This window comes from Sarcophilus harrisii, chromosome 2 (assembly GCF_902635505.1).
Source record: "Sarcophilus harrisii chromosome 2, mSarHar1.11, whole genome shotgun sequence".
NCBI classification, from domain to species: domain Eukaryota; kingdom Metazoa; phylum Chordata; class Mammalia; order Dasyuromorphia; family Dasyuridae; genus Sarcophilus; species Sarcophilus harrisii.
The window spans coordinates 389104233-389128255 of record NC_045427.1 but is presented as its reverse complement, the minus strand read 5'-3'; the positions used below and the strand labels follow the sequence as shown (position 1 = coordinate 389128255).

The window sequence follows — 24023 nt, the reverse complement described above, 5'->3', positions numbered from 1 at the left end:
TTATTTGAGCTACACAACTCCCCTGAGACATGCACTACAATTACTAGTTTTATAGATAAGGAAACTGGAGTCCAGGGGCATACAGCAATTGGCCCTAAACTATATAGACAGTAATTATCAGAAGTAGAATTTGAATCCAGTTCCTCTAGCTATCAAGTCAGTTGTTTCTTCTATATCAAGCTGTTTCCAACTAGGAAGTATCAGAAGACAGATTGGAAACTAGCTTTTTTTGACAGCAGTTCTAGTTTTCTGCCCAATATACCATGCTGCTTTTCCCCATAAAACCAACATGAAAGCTACTATGACAATGATTCCAAGAAGTAACATGCACAAGGGAATCCAAGTACTTGGAATGCCAAAGGCAATTAACCTCCCTGATACCTGCTGAACATGCCAAATGGACACAGGTTTCCTATCAATCATTTTGAATAGAGAAAATTTAACATCTACATTTAACCAATGCTTAATTTAGCACAATTTCCCATACTTTAATTAATGTGTTGTTTTAGGCAATAGGGTTGACTTTTGAAAAGATTTCCAAATACCTATAAAATGATTAAAAGAAAAGCACAGTATTTTACTTGAAGCTTAGGTAAAAATAATATGCCATATTTTATAATCTTGCTATTCTTCAGGTACTCTGTTGAACAGTGGTAAGATACCAGATAATATGACATTGAAAAAAGTCTTTCTGAAATCTGAAATAAGTATCTTTTGGTGAAAGAACTATAAGAATAGGGTTAAGTTGATGGAAATGTAAGCGAATTGTCATGCTACTCAACATATACTTTCAATTTTTGTTAAGCTCAAGTTCCCAGAATCACATCAGACTTATTTTTACTTAGAAATCTTTTTTTCCATATTATTTTGTCTATATGGGGTGATCGTGCTTCATCTGAATTCCAACTATGATTCTCTAAGGTCCATCTCAAGCATTACCAGCCCAGTTAATACTCAACAATCCCCTTTGCCAATTTGCTGCTACACTTAGATAAGTGCACTTATCAACACCATTCATTTTAGCATTTAAATACATGTTATTCAACACATTTATTTAGCTATTTTATATGTGTCAGTTCATCTTGTCACGAATGAATCAATCAACAAGTATTTCTTAATCACTATTTTGCAGATGCTGGGCTAAGTACTAGGAATACAAAGAAAAAAAAAACAAAGAAGGGCCCTAGGGTACTTAATATGCCAATTGGGGGAGACAGCAAGTATATTTATAGTTACTCAGAAGTTACATATAATATAGATGGAAAGTAATCTTATAGAAAACAAAGATGTGGAGGCTGAAAATGGCTTCCAACAGAAGATGTCATTTGAGTCACATCTTGAAGGAAGCTGGAGATTCTGAGTCAGAGAGAGAGGAGATCATTCTAACCATGGGGGATAAGCCAATAACCTGTCATGTGTGAGGAACAACAAATAAGCCAATAAGCTTTTAGAAGAAAGGCATAATATAAGTTTTAATGTCTGACCTCTTTCCCCAAGAAAATAAGAAAGTTTTAAATAGTGTTTGATCAATATTTAAATAAATCATATTCACTGGCATTAAAAACCCGTTGATGTTGTTTGCAATATATAGAAATATGAAATGAAGAAGAATGAGGAAAATGTCAGGGAAAGAGCTATTAGTAGGTAAAGACTTGCAGACGAACAACAGTATATCTAATCTTATTTTCCTGAATGTCAAAAGATATGTGAAATAATAGAATTAAAACATATATTGATTTCCTATCATTAATGTTACCTAACCTTCAAAGAGTTAAATTATTAATGGTAGACTCAGGAGTATGGGAAGTAGGGCAGCTATCTCTATTCAGGTGGAGGAATGTGTCTCTTTTAACTACACATATATTCTGTTCTACCTACACAGACTTCTTTTTTCCTATCACCACAAATATGTCCAATGTTGTTTTTGCTAGTGTAATGGTCAATAAGTATTTCTTAAGGGCTCAGAATGTGTCAATCACTATGCTATGAGTTAGGGATACAAAAAAAAGGCAAATAGTCCATACCTTTAAGAAGCATCTAGTCTAAGGAGTTGAAAGTATGGAGGCAAAAGGAGAATAACAAAGCAGATAGAAAAAAATATACAAAGCATGTGAAAGATAACATGAGATGGAAAAACACTAGCAGTTTGAGAGTAGAGAGGTATGGACCAAGAACAATCTCTTGCAGAAGTAAAATTATCTGATTTTTAAGAAAACAAAGGAAGATAAAAAGTAGAAATAATGGCACAGAATATGCAGGCAGGGGAGGAAGCTAGTCCAAAATCACAGAGAAAGGAGTTGAAGTATACTCTTCCTGGTATTTCAAATAGCTTGTTGTGGCCAGATTAGAGATGTTTGGAATGGAGTCAGTAAACATTTATTAAATACCTATTAAAGACAGCACTGTGTAAAATTTGGGGGATGCTAAGAAAAGCAAAAACACTGTCCTTACACTCAAGAAATTTATAGTCTAGTGGAGGAGACATCATAAAAGCATTTATGTACATATAAGGTAGATCAAGATCTAGATTTATAGGTATGTGTCTATGCATATATATAATTATTAGATATCCATGTTTAATAGAGATCTACAATTCACTAATAAATATCAATATCTATTTATGTGATAAATTGGAGACGATCAGTAGAGGGAATTGAAAATTAGGAAAATCCAATGTATTCTATTTTGTTATTGATTTTATTCTCTGTTATTGCTGACATTTTTGTAATTGATTAAATCATGTTTATCAGTTTGGAAATTCAAATTTACAATAAACCAGTAATCATCTCTGAGTTAAGTTTAAAAGTTCAATTCTCCAGCTAACCATGGTTATATTCTTGCTTCAAATAAATCTCTTATCCTTGAACAGTGCATGGGAACATTAGGAAATCTGACCTGTTAAGTAGTTTAAAACAGTATTGCTAAACTGTTCCTTGCAGGTGAACATTTCTTAGCAACAAAATTGAGATATTGTTGCTAGTCTCTCATCCCCAATCTCTAACCAATCATACTGTTTTGCTTTGTTTTCTTCCATCTATGATGCTGTCTTCTATTCTGGATGCTATTTTTTGTCCATAAAAGAGACTTGTCTTCCTCTTTTGAGATCTTAGCTTTTTTGAGGGGCCTAAGCCCCTCATTTGTCTATTAATAAATTGAGACTTTTTTCAATAAATTGATTATACTCTGAACTTTGTCCCTCAGTTTGCTTTTATTTAGATTATGATAAAAGGCAGTAGACAGGTGGAAATGGGAGTGAGGAGGTTAGGAAAGACTTCAGGCTAGATAAAGAGATCTGAGAATCATCAGCATATAGAAGATAATTGAAAACATAGAAGCTGAGGAAATAGGAAGTAGTATAGAGGGAGAATGTTAGGGGAATTCCTCTCTCTCTGTGATTTGCCATGTAGCCTGTATGCCACATCAGCTTGAGCAGGGTGGGACCCAGAGAAGTAAAAAGAGGGTTGGCCTCTGAGGCAGGAGGTTATATCTTTTAGGAGTTATAGAAACTTCTAATAGGTTCCTTGAGATGGCGAGTGGTGTGTTCTTAGTAGATCTCTTCCTGGGGTACAACTCAACTCCATATGCCTTCTTCCTCTGGCTCCACCTATGACAGTGCTGAGTGGGTGGACACAAGATAATACCAGAAGAGAGGAAGCATAGACAGCTCTGAGAAGAACTCACTCTTACTTCCTGTTACCCTCACTGAGAGGATGACTGAATAAAGACAGACTGTTTGCACCTCCCAATTGGCTCATCTCCAAAGTTTATCCGAGTATGTCCTGAAGACTGGTATGTATGGTCCTGGCAGCCTAGAATAGTGTGCTAGGATAGTCCAGCACAGGAGGAGCAGAGAAGAGCTCAAGACAGAGGCCTTTGGGATATCTACCTTTAGCAAACATGAACTGGATAACAAAAGGGGACTGAGAAGAATTAATCAGATAAATTAAGAACCAGGATATAGTAATGGCACAGAAGCCTAGAGAGGAAAAGATAGAGAGATGTCAGGAAGGATGAAGATTGAGAAAATATTTAGCTATTTTAGAATGGGTGATTAAGAGGTTATGGTAGGTTACTGGAGTAAAGATGGCACAATAGTATGAAGAAGTGTAGCCCAGCTTTTCCACTACATTTCTTCTACCATAATTTAGAAAATACTCTAAAATACATCCTGATAGGGAAATCCAAGGAAAAAAGTCACAGAGAAGCATTTTTAGCCCAGGTACTCAATGGGAGATGTCTATAAAAGTCTTTGATCACTGAGATGGAGTCCAGTGTAGAGCATACCAGCTCCTAAGATCTGAAAGAGGACTAAATCTGTACTAGGATAGGAAGCTGGATGAAAAAAAGTTTCAGGAGGTTCCTAAACTACAGTGTGAGATAGATATTAACTGACAACTCTGTCTTCACTACTAAGTTCTAGGTCAGAGATTCAGGACAGATTAATGATATGAGAGAGAGAGAGAGAGAGAGAGAGAGAGAGAGAGAGAGAGAAGAAAGATTGTTTTTATGGTCCCTAGCTGTATACTGAGCAAGGATCAAGTTCAGAAGCAAAGTAGCTGTGAGGAACTGACTTTAGAAACAAAGGAGGGGGGCGGGGCGTGGAGCCAAGATGGCGGAGAAGACACACGCGACTTTCTAAGCTCTTCTCTTACCCTCTTTATCAATATTATATCGAGCCTCAAAAATAGTCTTGACTGCTACAATTCGTAAAGATAAGAAGTAGAACAACTCACCGGCCAAAGAAAATCTGCAGTCTCACCAAAAAAGGTTGGTTCCGGGGCCAGGGGGGAGATCAGCGCAGACTGGGAGAGAAATTAGGTTCTGAGGAGAGCCTCAAACCGAAAGTGAAAGCACAGATCTCAGCACAAGCACGCAGCCCCAACCCGCAGTACGGGGCTTTTCCTTGGGGCAGTTGTGATCCTGCACGGCAGGAGGACGCAGCCCGGGTTAGCCTCCAATCTGCGCAGTGGGGAGCTCGGCTTGGGGCCATAGAGCTTTTCCAGGGCCGATTTGCATTGGGCAGAGACACTGGGGCAGAGTTCGGGCGGTCTGCGGTCTGCGGTCAGCTGCTAATACTCACAGTCCCACAAGAGGCTCCGGCCTGGGGCAGTGACACTTTCACCCCTTAGTCTCTAGCCGAGGGCAATCGCTAACCCACTCAGCCCTACTAAGCAGTTTGATAGCTCGGCCAGTGCTGAATCCACTTCCTGTTGGGGGAAGGGAAAACTCTCACTCAGAGCACTCCCATACCTCGGAGCCGGAAATCGGTTTACATCTTTCCCTGCTCTGCAGAGGAAGCTGGTAACCCCCTTGCCTAGGAGACCTACCCTAAAGGCTTTAAAACATGAATAAAAAGATGAAAAGAACGATCGACAGCTTCTATGCAGAAAAAGAGCAGGTCAGCAAACCTGAAGAGACCTCAAACAGCAAAAATGCATCAGACTGTCCTCCTTTACATGATGCTCTCATAGAAGAGACCATTAAAAGTCTCAAAAGAGAGTTAGAAGATAAATGGGGAAAGGAAAGAGAAGCCTTACAAGAGAGCAACAACTTCCTGAAATACGAATTGGAAAAAGTAAAAAAATCTCAGGAAAGTAAGAATTGTGAATTGGAAAAAATAAAGAATTCACTAGAAAGTAGGATCTGTGAATTGGAAAAGACAAAGAACACACAAGAAAGTAGGATCTGTGAATTGGAAAAGAAAATAATTCACTAAAAAAAAAATTAGTGAAATGGAAAAAATTCCACAGACCAAAACAATACATTTAAAAACTCAATTGACATATACAGAAAGAAGTAAAAAAAGCTAATGAAGAAAATAATTCTTTAAAAATTAGAACTGAACAAATAGAAACTAATGATTCATTGAGACAGCAAGAATCAGTCAAACAAAACCAAAAAATTGATTGGAAAATAGATCTAGGAGAGATAATCTGAGGATTATTGGACTTTCCGAAAACTATGATGAAAAAAAGAGCCTAGATACTATTTTACAAGAAATCATCAAAGAGAACTGCCCAGATGTAATAGAATCAGAAGGTAAAATAGGCATTGAAAGAATTCATCGAACACCTTCTGAAAGAAACCCTAAAATAAAAACCCCAAGGAATATTGTGGCCAAATTTCAGAACTATCAGATGAAGGAAAAAAATTTACAAGCAGAAAAAAAAAAAACATTTAAATACCGAGGTGCCACAATAAGGATCACCCAAGATCTGGCTGCCTCTACATTAAAGGAAAGAAGGGCCTGGAATATGATATTCCAAAAGGCACAAGAACTTGGGATGCAGCCAAGAATAAACTACCCAGCTAAGCTGAGCATTTTCTTCCAGGGAAGAAGATGGACATTTAATGAAACAAATGAATTCCATTTGTTTCTGAAGAAAAAACCAGAACTAAAAAAAAAAATTTGATCTCCAACTATAGAACTCAAGAGATGCAGAAAAGGTAAAAATAACTTTTGAGAATTGTATTTCTGTTGTGGATATACAAAAGAATACATGTATAATTTGATTGTACTGATATAACATAAAAAAGGGAAGTAGATATGGAAAAGGGATGATGGCAGAATAAGGTGGGAAGGAGGGATAAAAAGAGGGAAACCACATCCCACAAAGAGGCAAAGGAAACTTATCATATCTGAGGGAATTTAGAGAGGGGGAGGAACATTGTGTGAATCTTACTCTCATCAGAGTTGGCTCAAAGAAAAATAATTAACATTTGTTTTAGAGAAAATTTCTCTCGCCTCATTAAAATGGGGAAAGGAAAAGGGAAAAGAAAAAGAGAAATAAGGGAAGGAAGGGGAAAAGACTCAAAGGGGGGGAGGGAGGGATTATAGAGTAAGCATCGTGTTACAAGAGGGGTACATAAGTTTAAAAGGGGAAAGAGGGTTGGGAGAGGCAAGAATAAGTAAAGCACAATCTGGGGTTATTAGGATGGTAGGAAATACAGATTTAGTAATTCTAACCGTAAATGTGAATGGGATGAATTCCCCCTAAAGAGGAGGCAGATAGCACACTGGATCAAAAGTCAGAACCCTACAATATGTTGTTAAAGAAACACATTTAAAGCAGGGAGATACATATAGAGTAAAGGTAAAAGCCTGGAGCAAAATCTATTATGCTTCAGGTGAAGTCAAAAGTAGGGTAGCCATCCTTATCTCAGATCAAGCAAAAGTAAAAATTGATCTAATTAAAAGAGATAAGGAAGGAAACTACATCCTGGTAAAGGGTAGCATAAACAACGAAGCAATATCAATATTAAAACATATATGCACCAAGTGGTATGGCATCCAACTTCCTAAAGGAAGTTAAGAGAGTTGCAAGAAGAAATAGACAACAAAACTGTAATAGTAGGAGATCTCAACCTTGCACCTCAGAATTAGACAAATCAAACCACAAAACAAATAAGAAAGAAATTAAAGAAGTAAATAGAATATTAGAAAAATTAGGTATGTTGGATCTTTGGAGAAAATTGAATGGAGATAGAAAGGAATATACTTTCTTCTCAGCAGTTCATGGAACCTATTCAAAAATTGACCATATATTAGGACATAAAGACCTCAAAATTAAATGCAAGAAAGCAGAAATAGTAAATGCTTTCTTTCAGATCATGATGCAATAAAAACTACATTCAACAAAAAATTAGGGGAAATAGACCAAAAGTAATTGGAAACTAAACAATCTCATCTTAAAGAATGATTGGGTGAAGCAGCAAATTATAGATACAATTAATAATTTCACTCAAGATAATGACAATGATGAGACATCATACCAAAATTTGTGGGATGCAGCCAAAGTGGTAATAAGGTGGAATTTTATATCCTTAGAGGCTTACTTGAATAAAACAGAGAAAGAAAAGATTAATGAATTAGGCTTGCAACTAAAAAAACTAAAAAAAGACCAAATTAAAACCCCCAATCAAATACTAAATTGGAAATTCTAAAATTAAAAGGAGAAATTAAAAATATTGAAAGTAAAAAAACTATTGAACTAATTAATAAAACTAAGAGTTGGTTCTATGAAAAAGCCAATAAAATAGATAAGCCTTTGGTAAATCTGATTAGAAAAAGGAGAGAGGAAAATGAAATTAGTAGTCTTAAAAATGAAAAGGGAGAACTTCCACCAATGAAGAGGAAATTAGAGAAATAATAAGGAGTTATTTTGCTCAACTTTATGCCAATAAATTTGATAACCTAAGGGAAATGGATGACTACCTCCAAAAATATAGACTTCACAGACTAACAGAGGAGGAAGTAAATTGCTTGAATAGTCCCATTTCAGAAAAAGAAATAGAACAGGCAATTAAACAACTTCCTAAGAAAAAATCCCCAGGACCAGATGGATTTACATGTGAATTTTACCAAACATTTAAAGAACAATTGGCCCCAATGCTATATAAATTATTTGATAAAATGGGAATGAAGGAGTCCTACCAAATTCCTTCTATGACACAGACATGGTACTGATACCTAAACCAGGTAGGCTGAAAACAGAGAAAGAAAATTATAGACCAATCTCCCTAATGAATATTGATGCTAAAATCTTAAATAAGATATTAGCAAAAAGACTACAGAAAATCATCTCCAAGATAATACACTGTGATCAAGTAGGATTTATACCAGGAATGCAGGGCTGGTTCAATATTAGGAAAAGTATCAATATAATTGGCCATGTTAATAACCAAATTAACAAAAACCATATGATCATCTCAATCAATAGATGCAGAAAAAGCATTTGATAAAATCCAACATCCATTCCTATTAAAAACACTTGAGAGTATAGGAATAAATGGACTTTTCCTTAAAATAATCAGCAGCATCTATTTAAAACCATCAGTAAGCATCATATGTAATGGAGACAAACTGCAAACCATTCCCAATAAGATCTGAGTGAAACAAGGTTGCCCACTATCACCGTTACTATTTAATATTGTATTAGAAACGCTAGCTATAGCAATAAGAGCTGAGAAAGAGATTAAAGGAATAAGAATAGGCAATGATGAAACCAAATTATCACTTTTTGCCGATGACATGATGGTATACTTAGAGAACCCCAGAGATTCTGCTAAAAAGTTGTTAGAAATAATCCACAACTTTAGCAAAGTTGCTGGTTATAAAATAAACCCACATAAGTCATCAGCATTCTTATATGTCACTAACAAAATCCAACAGTCAGAGTTACAAAGAGAAATTCCATTTAAAGTAACTACTGATAGTATAAAATACTTAGGAATCTATCTGCCAAGGGAAAATCAGAAACTTTATGAGCAAAATTACAAACCACTTTTCACACAAATTAAGTCTAATCTAACAAATTGGAAAAATATTAAATGCTCTTGGATAGGGCAGGCAAATATAATAAAGATGACAATACTACCTAAACTAATCTATTTGTTTAGCACTCTACCAATCATTCTCCCAAAAAACTATTTTAATGACCTAGAAAAAATAACAAACAAAAGGTCAAGAATTTCAAGGGATTTAATGAAAAAAAAATCAAATGAAGGTGGCTTAGCTGTACCAGATCTAAAATTATATTATAGAGCAGCAGTTACCAAAAGTATTTGGTACTGGCTAAGGAATAGATTAGTTGATCAGTGGAATAGATTAGGTTCAAGGGATAAAACAGTCAACAAATATAGCAACCTAGTCTTTGACAAACCCAAAGATCCCAGCTTTTGGGATAAGAACTTACTGTTTGATAAAAATTGCTGGGAAAATTGGAAACTAATATGGCAGAAACTAGGCATTGATCCATAATTAACACCGTACACCAAGATAAGGTCAAAATGGGTTCATGACCTAGGCATAAAGAATGAAATTATTAATAAATTAGAGGAACACAGGATAGTTTACCTCTCAGACCTGTGGAAGGGGAAGGTCTTTATGACCAAAGAAGAACTAGAGATCATTACTGATCACAAAATAGAAAATTTCTGATTATACTCAAACTGAAAAGTTTTTGTACAAACAAAACTAATGTAGACAAGATTAGAAGGAAGCAATAAACTGGGAAAATATTTTTACAGTCAAAGGTTCTGATAAAGGCCTCATTTCCAAAATATATAGAGAATTAACTCTAATTTATATAAAAATCAAGCTCATTCTCCAATTGAAAATGGTCAAAGGATATGAATCAGACAATTCTCAGATGAAGAAATTGAAACTATTTCTAGTCATATGAAAAGATGCTCCAAGTCATTATCAATCAGAGAAATGCAAATTAAGACAGCTCTAAGATGACTCACTCACACACCTGTCAGATTGGCTAAGATGACAGGAAAATAATGATGATTGTTGGAGGGGATGCGGGAAAACTGGGACACTGATGCATTGTTGGTGGAGTTGTGAACGAATCCAACCATTTTGACAGTAGTTTGAACTATGCTCAAAAAGTTATCAAACTGTGCATACCTTTGATCCACAGTGTTACTACTGGGATTATATCCCAAAGAGATTATAAAGAAGGAAAGGGACCTGTAGTGCACGAATGTTTGTGGCAGCCCTTTTCATAGTGGTTAAAACTGGAAACTGAATGGATGTCCATCAGTTGGAGAATGGCTGAATAAATTGTGGTATATGAATATTATGGAATATTACTGTTCTGTAAGAAATGACCAACAGGATGATTTCAGAAAGGCCTGAGAGACTTACATGAACTGATGCTGAGTGAAATGAGTAGGACCAGGAGATCATTATATACTTCAACAACAATACTATATGATGACCAGTTCTGATGGACCAGGCCATCCTCAGCAACAAGATCAACCAAATCATTTCTAATGGAGCAGTAATGAACTGAACTAGCTATGCCCAGAAAAGAACTCTGGGAGATGACTAAAACCATTACATTGAATTCCTAATCCCTATATTTAGCACACCTGCATTTTTGATTTCCTACAAGCTAATTGTAAAATATTTCAGAGTCTGATTCTTTTTGTACAGCAAAATAACGTTTTGGTCATGTATACTTATTGTGTATCTAATTTATATTTTAATATATTTAACATCTACTGGTCATCCTGCCATTTAGGGGAGGGGGTGGGTGGGTAAGAGGTGAAAAATTGGAACAAGAGTTTTGGCAATTGTTAATGCTGTAAAGTTACCCATGTATATATCCTGTAAATAAAAGGCTATTAAATTAAAAAAAAAAAAGAAACAAGGAGGGACTCATTTCTAACTTTCAGTCTAGATTAAAGGTAGATTTTGGATGATTAAGCAGGAATCTCAGATCAAAGAGGAGTCTGCAGTTTGGTCATTCCAAAACTGTAGAGTTTCTCAGAAGGCTTACTGTAGCTAAATTCAGTGACAATCTATTGAAACTCCCAAACAGGCACAAGTCAAAGACCATCTTGCTCAAATCCAAATCTAGCTTAGGAATTTATAGAGATCAGACAAAGAGAAGAATTAGCAGGTTTTACATGGGATAACATTATTTGAGCAGCATTTAAACTCATAAGTTCCTAGTTTGAGATGTGTCTGAGGTTTTAGAATCACATAATAGTAAATTTTTCCAAGAAAGCAGAAAAATGACCCACAGACAAAAAGTTCAGCACAAATTTAAGATGTGCCAACTTCAAAAAATAGGCTGGTAGAATTTGCCAACTAATAAAATAATAAAAGGAATCTCAACACATTTAAGCATTTTAGTAAGAAAGAAGCTCAAGACACCAATGCAGAACAGAAATGACTCTAAAACAATGATGAGGAAAGACTCAAAGAAAGGTAGGTAGAGAACAATTTCAACTAGAATTTTTGGATAAGATAAAGAGATTTTTAAAAGAGCTAAAATAATTTTTAAAACCATATGAGAACAACAAATGAAAAATGGAAAAAGAAATGAGAGCTATGAAAAAATAGTAAAATAATTAACATTTGGGACAAGAATAAAACTTGACCAAAGCAACAAATTACTTGAAGAAGGAGGAAGGGAAAGAAGAGGAGAAGGAGGAGGGGGGAAAAGGAGGAGGAAAAGAAGAATGAAATAAATAAAATAATAATTAACCCCCAAAATTTAAATCCTGAAAAAAAAATTAACAAAATTGAACAACTTGGCTTTATCCTTTTCCCCATTCTCCTTATATTTATTTCTAAATATTAAGTATCTATATTATCTTTATTTCTGTAGAATCAAAATTTCAAGATTAATGTTTCACTTTTTACTATCTTTATAATGGTAGAAAAAAAATAGAGTAGGGAAAAATTTCTTTGTTAGATTTTTTTTCTCAGGCATGTGATCATTTGATCCCTGCATATATTGTTCTGCAGATTCATAGTGCCTCTCTTCCTTCTATCTGAGCTGTTCAATGTATTTGTGGCTTTCAGGTAGAATAGGATGGAGGAACTACTGACAGACAAAATCACGATCAGACTGTAAACATTCCTGTGTCATTTAAACATTTTTATTATGATAAAGTCTCATTGATGCATTTATGTTTAGTGATTCTGATAGTTCAGGTATTTTATTCTGGTCCAGTTTGTTGAAATAAGATTTAATCAAATCTTCTATAGGAGAGGAATCAGAAATTATTCCCAGAAATTTTTTTTCATTAAAAATTGATAAAATAAAAAAAAAAGGGAATTCAATTAACTTTCAGATTTTCAGATCTTTCAACCAAACCTTAACTTTTGACTTATATGTCAAAATTTTACATATAAAAGCCAATATCAAAGGTCAATTTCAAGGAACTTAATATGGACAAATTGTTTTTTTTTTTTAACATGGAAATTTATACTCTATGTTTAAGATCCATATCAGCAATTGGATAACTCAAAACAAAAATTGGGGCATTGTTAAAGTAAAAATAGTAATTATGTTATATAAGCGGAAAAATAGGCACACGGGCATTAGAGGGATGAGGAGGGTTCATAGTTTTAAAAACCTTTTCACATCAGGAATGGATTTAAATAGGCGACACTACATATATACTATGAAACATATAGCCCTCCAAAATCTATAAAGAAATCAGCATGGGTGGAGGGGCAAGTAAAGGATAGGGGCAGAAGACAAGGGAGGGATCCATGAGTGGGAGGAGGTTCAGTAAAAGCAAGGCAAGTTAAGGAACAGAATTAAAGCAAAGAGTTAGCTGTAATTGGAAAGATATATGTGTTATGTGTGTGTGTATGTGTATATGTATATAGGCTTACATAAATATACTCATGTTTAACCATTGCTTGTTTGGGTGAGGTGGGGAGAATGAAAAGGGAAAAAAACATATGCATAGCAAAGAACAAAAGAGAAACCTACAAGGAAGTATAGAAAAGATGAACACTCATGAATAACATTTCCTCTACTATTATATATTCTTTCTTGAACTGGTAATTGATTGTTATATATTTTGAATCCTCCCTGATATTCTATTGGGCACATGACAATGTTCTGTTCTGTTTTATTTTATTTTCCTTTCCTTTCCTTTTCTTTTTTAAATCTTTTTAAAATAAAATAGATATTTTTTTCAAAAAAGCTATAAAATAAATGATTAGCTAATAAATTTTAAAAAGAAAAACAAACACAAGTAACAAAAAAGAAAAAAAAAAACAATTGTTTTTCACATCCAGAGACATAACCAAGGAGAGTTAATGTGGATCAAATCATGTTTTCACCATTTTTGTATGTTTGGTTTTTCTTTCTCATGTTTTTTCCCCCCTTTTTGGTCTAATTTATCTTGCACAACACAAAAATGTGGAAATATGTTTAAAAATAATATACACCTATATTAGAATGCTTGCTATCTTAGGGATGTAAGAGAGGGAGAGAAAAATTTGGAACACAACATCTTACAAAAATGAATATTGAAAATTATCATTACAAGTATTTGGAAAAATAAAATACTGTTGAGAAAAAAATATATACAGACTGCTATTTTGGCCATCAGACCAAAATGGAAATTGGACATCTGCTCTTCTGTCACACATATATTCCACATAACCCTCATACATACATATTTTTCATCCCTTTGGAAGAAATTTATAAACAAATCAACATTTCTTTTGTAACTGTGAAAGGCATGACAATCTATTGCCCTAAGGCATCACTCAGAATCCCTGTTATTTAGAGTCATGACAGCCCCATCCTTTCAATGTTCCTATTCCACTCTTTCCTACCCTTAAATTCTGCCCTCTGGAATCCCATTATATTTTTTAATAAACTGCCATTCTGATTAGTCATATGTCATCCCTCATGAAGTTACTTCGTATATACTTTCTATTGACTTAGATGTGCCTATGTTTTTTTCCTCCAATAGCATTCAAGGTCCTTGAGGGTACAGTCTGTTTTGTTTTATCCTTCTATTTGCAGGACCTAGTCAGTACCTGTAACATTGTAGGCACTTAAAAAATGCCTGTTTGATCTTATTGAATCTGAAATCCTGTTCTAAGGATGAAGAGATTAACAAAATCCATGGTTTGGATATATTGGGCTTGATTTTTACCTATGCCTCAGAAATTCATGATACATTATAGAGAAGAACAGTGGTTTCAAATTCAAATAGAAAGGACTTGGAGTGGGGTAACAGCATGTCACTAATCTACATATAAAAAACCCTGCAGGTTACATGTATAGTTCTAAAATGTAAAGCTATTTATGTTTTATTGTATTTATTTATTTTGTTAATTATTCGCCAATTACATCTTACTCTGTTTCTAGCACACTGGGGAATGGTGTGAACTCTACTTTCCCAAACAAATCAACTGAGTTCTGAACATGACAGCTATAAATGGACATGAGACAATAAAGAGGAATCAGGAATTATTCATACATATTCTTCTAATCTGTCCTTCCTTGTTTTAAACTGAATTGAGTTCTGGGGACAGTAAGCCAGTTTTACTGGAATGACAAATGTATATAGAAGAATATAATGAAATAAAATAAAACAAAACAAAACAACACAAACAAACAAACAAACAAACAAAACAACAAAAAGGGGAAAACCCAACAGATGCCATATCAGTATAGTACCTTGAATTCCAGGCTGAAGATTTTATAAAAATGAATCAGTAGTGAGGTACTAAAATTTGTTGAGTAGGAAAGTGACATGATCCAAAATATGCTTTACAAAAATCATTTTGATAGTTGAGTACAGAATGTATTGTGAATATAAAGAGTAGACAACAACAGCTCCCCTACCTCATTCCTAATTCCTGTACTTTCTTTCTTCACCTCTACCTCTTAAATTTCTTAGCTTATTTCAAAACAGAGCTCAGATGTCAGTTATGATATAGCCCTTTTTAATCTTTCAAATTACGAGTCTTTTCTTTCTACTTTCCCTCCCTCCTTGTCTTTCTCCCTTCTTCCCTCTATGTCTCCTTTCCTCCTCATCATCTTCCTTTTCCTTCTCTCCTTCCTTCCTTTCCTCTCCATGATCACTGCCTCCCCTTGAAATTACTTAAATGACTTTGTACATACATTTTTTCTCCTGTCTTACTATATCCTTCTAGTACACTGAAAGTTCTTTGAGGGTAAGAATTTATTTCTTTTTGCTATCCCAAAACCCAATGCAGTACTTAGCACATAATAGAAGCTTCACAAATGTTTAAACAATTAAATTGAATAGTACAAATAAAACTAAAATAAATAATTAATGATGATAGCCACATGAGTAACACGATCTCAAATAGTTGAGAAACAAACAAAAAAGAAAAAAAAGTTTGTGATTTTACATGCAATTATTCAGTTTTGATAATCAGTCATGAACAGATTGAAGCCTATGGGTTTAAATTTTAACCAGGGATTTCCAACATCAATAACTGGAATTATCTTGTTATTTTTGTTTTCTTCATTTATTTACTTGTAGTCATCTCTGCCAAGGGAAAAAAAAAACAATTTGGATCACAAAGAGTTGGATATGACTGAAAAATGACTGAACAACATAAAACATTGAACACATTGTTCTTTTGGTTCTGCTTTCCGCCCTCTTCATCACTTCATATTAAGTCTTCCCATATTTCGTAGTACTCTTTATATTTGTCATTCTCTACAATGTAGTAATATTATGTTCCATTCATATACCATAATTTATTCAGCTATTTCTCACCTTCTGAGCATATAATTTGTGTCCAGGTTTATGTAATACAATTGGTTGCTGCCATGGGAGGAAAAATTGTGTATGTGCATAAGAATGATGTAAGTTGGTGTATACACACACACACACACACACACATACATGCACACTCACTCACTATATAGTGTGACAGGGACAAAGAGAAATTCATAGAGAGATTAGAAAGATAGAGAGATTTGTATAGATATGATATTAATAGTGGGCCATTGCATCTGAATATTGTTTTCTAAAACAACATCCTCAATTCACAATTCTACTACTGATAAATAACCTTGCTAAGTGTTCTCGGCAGCTAAATGGCAAAGTAGATGTGCAGTCCTGAGTTCAAATATGACCTGGGCAAATCATTGAATCTTTCTGTCTCTGTTTCTTCAGCTATAAAAATGGGAATAATGATAGCACTTCTCTCTCCCTTTTTTTGGCTTAAGTGGGGTTTTGTTTTGTTTTGTTTTCTATTTTGGTTTTTGAAGATAAAATGAGATATCTGCAAAGTACTTATCACATTGGTTATTATAATGTGAGCATTTAAGGAATGCTTATTTCTCCTCTCTCCCTCACAGGTCTGTCGACATGTTTCATCTCTGTCTTTAACAACTTCATGAGTGTCAGATGGGAGTTCACTTTTGTTAATTTGCATTCTTAGCTAAAAATCCATTTGGACACTTTTAAAATATACATTTACATATATATATATATATGAATTTGCATATTATATAATTCTCTATTATAACTTTGTTAATTTCCCCCTTATTCATTATTGCAAAAGATAATCTCATAGTTTCCTCTAATTGTAAATGGTTTGTCCTTTATGTATAGACCTTTTATACATCTGACAGTTCTTTTGGAAAATGGTATAATCCCATATGCATCCAAAATACTATAGAGTTTCCTCTGAAATTTTGGATTAAAAATTCCTTCCCCAGTACTGCTGTTGAAAAGTTTGTTGAATATTAAAATAATGTATTCATTTACTTTTAAATTTTGGGTTTTAACTTTTTTTGACTGATCCCCTTTCTTTTTTTTCAGTTTTGTTTTTAAAGCTTTCAATATATAGATTAATTTAAGGATATTTTAATTTTCTTATATTAGGAAGAATTTTGAATATTTCTCTAATTACAACTTCATTTATTTCTGTAAAAATTGTTTTAGAAGTGTAAACAGAGATAAGTTGCATTCTTTTTGTCCATGCTTTTTTCTTTTAATTTGTTTTTCTCATCATATTGCTCAATCTAAAAATCTATGAAGTAATATCAAATAACAACAGTGATACTGAGCATCCTAGATTCATAAAGGGTGAACATTCTTCACTTCTGCCTGTCTTTGAAGAAATCTAAAGAAGCTGTTCCTCTATCCTGAGGAAATGGAGATTTAGAGTAGAAAAAGTTGAGATCTTAAGATTATATGTGTTTCAATAGCAGAGTTCTGCAAAATGTTCTTTCTGGAATTTGTATTTATAATATTTTGCTCAGTATGAGCATGGCCACATTTAAAGATCAGTACTCCCTTAAAGCTACACAATCAAAGCAATGCCTATATTCATATTTGTCCATTTATCAATCTATACATATGGAAAAAATCATAGGCAGAATCAATTGTGTCCTCTAAGTTTTAAGGGGAGAGAAAAAGGAGGAAGAAAGTCTTTTCCAGTCTTCATTTCAAGTCCAAAGTGAGTATCCGATCAGGCAACCATATAGCAATTTTACATTTTGAGTTAGTAAAATTAATTGCTTTTCAAGTATGAAATATAATAGGTTTCCATAAATTACTTGATAATGTCTCATTATGTTGTTGGGAAGTGCATCCGAAAGCCAGTGCTAAAGGCATGCAAACACTAGAACATTCCATCAAACTCGAGGGTGTCTATTCATAAGACATTCATGATCTACATGTATTTGACATCTAAGTACAAGGTTAGACAAGGTCAAGAAACTCATTACTACATGAATGATTATCAAATAATCCTTTGCAATATTGAAGTAAAGAAAATGGAACCTGGAAATATTCCTTCCTAATTTTTTTCAGCTAAGAAAATATAATCTGAAACTGAGTTTCAGTATTAATACTTGATTTCCTTTTTTTTTTTTAGCAGAAAAAGAAATATTGCTTCTCTTCCCTAGAAATAATGTCAACATTAAAAAGGAACGCAAGTTGGTTGAAGATTTTTTCTGACCTATTCTCCCTACTCTGTACCACCATGCTCAGCTCTCAATCAGAGGTTCTGTGAGTTATGCGATAATCTGTGCTAAATCATTTCTGTATTGACATTTGGGGGATTTCAGAAGTGCCATAATAATGCAAGCACTTCACTAGCAAAGGCCAGCACTACCTGAAAGCAACAAAAAGCATAAATTTCATTTCAGTCAGCAACCAGGAAGGGCCCAAGACAAAAGACAAGTTGACCTGTGGTTATAACTAATTTGATTTTTGCAAGCTCTGGACATCACACCTTCAGAAATTGGTGATTTAGGAGAAGTTGCTAATGTCATAAGAACAGGTTATATTGAAACCAAGTCTTTATCTCCTATTATTTCCAAGGTACTTTTTGTCTTATGCAATGCCTACTAAGAAATACACACAGATCTCATCTGCTCCATAGTTTGATTCTTCCTTCCTTCCTTCTTTCAGCATGTACAGTCTCAATTTTAAAAACAGCATCAAAAACAAGAACACTGCCACCAATAACAACAACAATTGAGAGACCAGAGACAACTAAAGGAGCATTTCTGGCCCCAAGGGGCACAGTGAGTTTACAATCCACCAAATGAGTATAGATTTCAGGCAGAAAGATTAAATATTCAAAAAAATAAATCCCAATGAAAACAAAGGCAAGGGTACATACCTTAGCAGTTCCGATAGTTTTGAACTTTGGACATGAGTTTCAGGACAACATCAGGGTTGATATTATTTCCTCAGGCCACCACCAAATAACAGTTAACTTTAAATCTTCCCAGAGGTTCCAGTCCACCTTTTGATATGTCCCTGAGGATGGCACAGCTTCGTCCAGTTCTTCAAAAGCCATAGCATAAAGGACGCCATTCATAAATTGATAAAAGGAAGAAAAATGGATATTAAAATCCCGAACCATCAGTTTCCCAGACAACCAGTAGAACATATGAACTGCTGATTGGCATAAAAATAATTCAGAAATAAAATTAAACACTTCACAGCTGATCTAAAGATGCTACTGGTGATGGATCAATTAATACAAATCATTTTAGTACTTCAAATATGTCTAGCACAGTATTAATAATAGATCTTAGTTCTAGAGCTCTGTATATTTTATATATCACTTTCCACAAAACAACTATGTGAGGTATACATTGTAAATATTATTATCCCCTTCTTATAAAAAGACAAAACTGATGATCAGAGAAATTAAGTGACTAGCCCAAAGTCTCAAAATTAGAGTCAGAACTGGAATGGAAGAACAAGTTTTCTTCCTCCTAGTCCATTATTCTTTCCTCTGTGTGATACTCTGTGTATGTATGTATCTGTATATGTACACACATATACAGGTGCATACACACACACACACACACACACACATACACACACACACATACACACGAAGTGTAGTTTTTCAGAGGCATCTTAATGGCCAAGTGGCCCCAGATTCTGTCTTTAACAAAGAAAAAATGGAGCTCCATTGTGGGAAACTAAGGGTACCTTTCCTAATGGTCACTCAAAGATTAGAAAGCTAACTTCCAAACTCTATTGCCTTCTAATAATCCACGGGGTTTCTATTATACAAAATTTAGCTAAATCTTTTTTGAAACTATTTTTGTTTTCAGCTTATGCTCCCCCTTGGGGGAGTGACTTTCATAAATTTATTACCTGCTGTGTAAAGAAATGCCTGTCTTTACCTCTGAACATTACATGGGATACTCTTGCTCTAGTGGTCCATGATCAAGTGAATAAATTCAATGTAATTCATCAATTCCTATTAAGCAACTTGTAGAAAGTGCTGTGCTCCATGCTGAGAAGGACATAGCTTTGATGACATAGGGTCCTTGCTGTTAGGACCTTACAATCAAAAAGAGGGAAAGATCACACTCATGAATAACTCTAAAATATTATTTTTTAAAAGTTAGGAAAGTAGAAAAGGAGCTCTTGGTAAAGTTGTTGGACAAAATGGCCATTCCTAACTAACCTGAATGACAGATCTCTTGGATTAGATAGCATTTGGTTGGGTTTTAAAGGATGATTAGGAATGTTAACAAATAAGAGAGGAAAAATTGTATATTCTAGACGTAAGGAAACTGTATGAGAAAGGGAAGCATAGGGAAAGTCTGGGGGACTTGAAAGAATATGCCATTTGGCAGGATTATAGAGAATTGTATGAGATAACACTATAAAGACAAAGTGGTACCACATTATGAGGAACCTCAGATAGCCAGCTAATGAGTTTGGATGTTGCTCAATAATCAAATGAGTTTTCTGGGCAGAGGAACAAAAAATAGAATATACAAAAGAAAAATTAGTCAAGGAGCAGTAAGAGGGATAGTTTGAGTAGTGTAGAGAGCAAAGGCAAGAAGACTGACTAGGAATTATTACAATGATGGAGACAGATAGTAATGAAGTATTATGTCTAAAGGCAATGTTAATAGAGAGAATATCACTTCTACTGAGAATTTTAGTTCTAAATGAGATGAGTACTCTTTATTCTGCTAAACTGGGACACATCAAGAGAGCAAGCAACAACAATGAAGTGGAAAAAATACAGATTTAAGAAATAGGACAACTGAGTTCTAATCTTAGTGATGCTATTAAACAACCAACTTTCTCATAGTAGGTTCTTCTCTTCCTTAAGGTTGAAGCTTCATCTGTAATATATGCATATTGGGCTAAATGGTCTCTAAGATTCTGTTCATGTCCAATATAATGTAATAGGTGACTGGACTTTATTAGGACCTGTTGCACTCATGGAACTACCTATTCAAAAGTCACCTTATACCTTTTTCTGACATAAGCAAAACCAACAGCGTTACTTCTTGTATACCCTCCTAAAGGAATCTAGGAGCTCTAAAACATCACTGTGCGATTCATTGCAACATCAATGTAAGAGATGCAAGGCTTTTTATTGCTCTCTAGGGAACCAGTTCTTTGGTATTGAGAGCTCACATTTAGGGCTATTAATCAAATGGGTATGAGATATAGAATTTGATTTACAATAGTACTGAGATAATAGAGTATTGCCTACGGTATTAATAATCCATTATTAATTAGGATCCAGGTTTTTAATTTTTTTCATTCAGGGACCAGCCCCTGAAGGACATGGCAGATTGTCCAAATCCTCTAAGAACATGTTCTTCAATCTTGGGTAGAACTCTACTCAACAAAGAAATCTTATTTCTGTTTAGACTAAAAAGAATCTAATCTAGGTGAATTTAAGTCTTAAAGCATTAAGCTCATGTCCTTACATCCCTCCAATGGAGTTTAGAGTAACCCATCTCGTGAAGGAGAAAACCAATCAGAGTGGTCCAGGTAGAAATGAATCCCTTCGTCCAAATTGCTGGAGGTGGCCAAATCTCATGATCAAGCCATGTTCTCAACAAGAAGAGTTTTAAAACTTTTAGCATATTTCCTCATTTAAATGTCCACCAATAAAAATGGATTTCTCCTTTTAGGGGCATTCCCTTTCAAAAACTAGTGTACTTAAGGCATTGTTTCTTCATTAAGTGTCTTCAGTTACTGAGAGAAATCATTGACCAACAATTTACTGATTGTTAGTTAGCCTAATTAATAAATTGATTATTATTTACTCAGAAATTTTCATTTTTTAAAATTAAACTCAAACCCATGATGAAAGGGATAGCAATCAAGAGCAGGGCGAGAGAACAAATAGTTGGAACTATAAACTATCCTACAAGAAACAGAAAGAATATTTTCAATTCATTTCCTGTCTTCTAAAACACGAGCAGGAACTAAAAGAGCTGACACTAATATAGGTCTCCTGCTTGCTTAACAGGCAGATTATATACCCTATCCCCCTACTACCTATATGAACCAGGCAGATTCATTTCCTTATTTCATTTGTATGTATATGTATATGTGCATTTGTGCACAAATACTCATTATTGCTCTCATGCATACCCTGTGAGAATCACAATATCTTTTCCACCACAATAGCTATTTCACAGAGATATATATTCTCCCAAAAGTTAAAAATATGGAATTATCTATTATCCAAAAAATGAACTATACACTAACACACAAAGCATAACGTGAAAGGGCATATTGCTCAGATAAACACATAAATCTTAACTCACCCATTGCCTGAAATTCACAGAATGCTCATCCTGAAGCTGTCAGCCTGCAAGGCTAGACTTCAAGGCTTAGTGAAAAATTGACATTTTTCATGAGACATCAATTAGTAATAAGTCTGGAAGCAGCATATACAACACACCCCTCTAATGGCTAGTTTATTTGATATATTTTTAAAAAACTCTTTTGGGTGAAAGGAGAGCACAGCAGACAGCAGGATAGAGAGAGACAAAGACAGAAACAAGGATAATGGAAAGAGATAACTGATGAGAGACTTTGAATTGAAGTAAGGCACAAAAAATGGATCTAATGGATCTCAATCTCATGGTAACTATAGTTAAGACTTCTTTGCCAAGCTGAACTTTCCTTCCTCTTTCCCCTTTCTCCATTCCCTTATAGCCAGTGCTGCCAAATTGGAATAAGTCTGGGGAAAGAGGAGAAGTAAAACAGGAAGGACCTTTAGGATATAGTAAATTTTAAAAATTCAAATAGATATGAGAGAACTAGTATAAAATGATTCCAATTTAAAAAAAAAAAACCAGATATAAATGACTAAGACAGACACTGATTACAACCATAAAAATAAAAATTCTATTACATGGCAATAAAATTCAGGTTAATTAAAAAAAAACAAAATTGATACTATTAGGTTAAAATTAAATCATACAGGCTTCTACTTTTTTGTTAAATTGTGAAAATGCCTAGCAGTTTGTCAAGAAAGAAAGAAAGAAAGAAAGAGAAATAAAGTGAAGAAGGAAGGAAGGAAGGAAAGAAAGAAGGAAGGAAAGAAGGAAGGGAGGGAGAAATAAAAAAAGAGAGAAAGAAAAAGAAAGAAAATATGATTTAACTTTAACATGGTAACTTTAACCTGGTAACATAGGGAAGAAAGGTGACAGAAGAAAAAAAGGCAAGGGAGGATGTTAAGAAGAGTAATGTGAAATAAGATTGTAAAAACTATTCAGACTAAGAAAGTTGGAGTCCTTGTTCTTCTACTTCACTAATATTTCCTTCTTACCTCTATGCTGGCTCCTGATAGGATAGTCTATATTCTTCCCACATCTTTAATAGTGTTTGCTCAAAGGTCTTGTCCATGGCCTTCTTCCTTTTGTTATTTCTAAGTATTATTTTGACAATGGCATTCATTTCTGCAATTTCAACTCTCATCTTATGTAGATGATTCCAAATCTAATCTCCAGTCCTAAACTTTTTTAAGCTCCTGGACCACATCTCTTGTCACCTTAAAAAAATCTTAACATCATTTCAATCTCAACATGTTTAAACTGGAGGCCATTATCTCTTTCCTTAAACCTGCCTCTTTTTTTCAACTCATCTCTTTCTATCTGTAGTACTATCATTCATAGTATCCTGAGCTCTCAATCATCAGACTAAAATCATAGATTAAAATCTGAAAGAATGTTACATTATAAGCGACTCAATTTATAGATGAAGAAACTAAAATAGAATCTGAGGCAGGATTTGAATTCAGCTTTTTCCTCACTCTATTCACATTTCATATCTGATCAATTACCAGAATCTATCTGTTCCATCTGTCTAAAATCTCTTGAATTCATTGAGCCAAAGTAGACAGTGACTTGTTCTCCCAAATGACACACTGTGTCCTTATGTTTCTTTGCCTTTGTTCTTGATCTTACCTGTGTCTAGAATTTTCTCCTTCTTCATCCTTCCTCTAAAAACATTTT

General features: G+C 34.3%; 1 protein-coding gene across 1 annotated transcript in view; it reads right to left on the bottom strand.

Annotated features, from left to right (window-relative positions):
• Positions 1 to 24023, bottom strand: part of SGCD (sarcoglycan delta) — a 1334163-nt gene that overhangs the window by 757864 nt on the left and 552276 nt on the right. The window contains exon 4 of the mRNA XM_031949414.1: positions 18899 to 19065. The gene's annotated coding sequence lies outside the window, so the exon portion shown is untranslated. The remainder of the gene's footprint in view (positions 1 to 18898; positions 19066 to 24023) is intronic.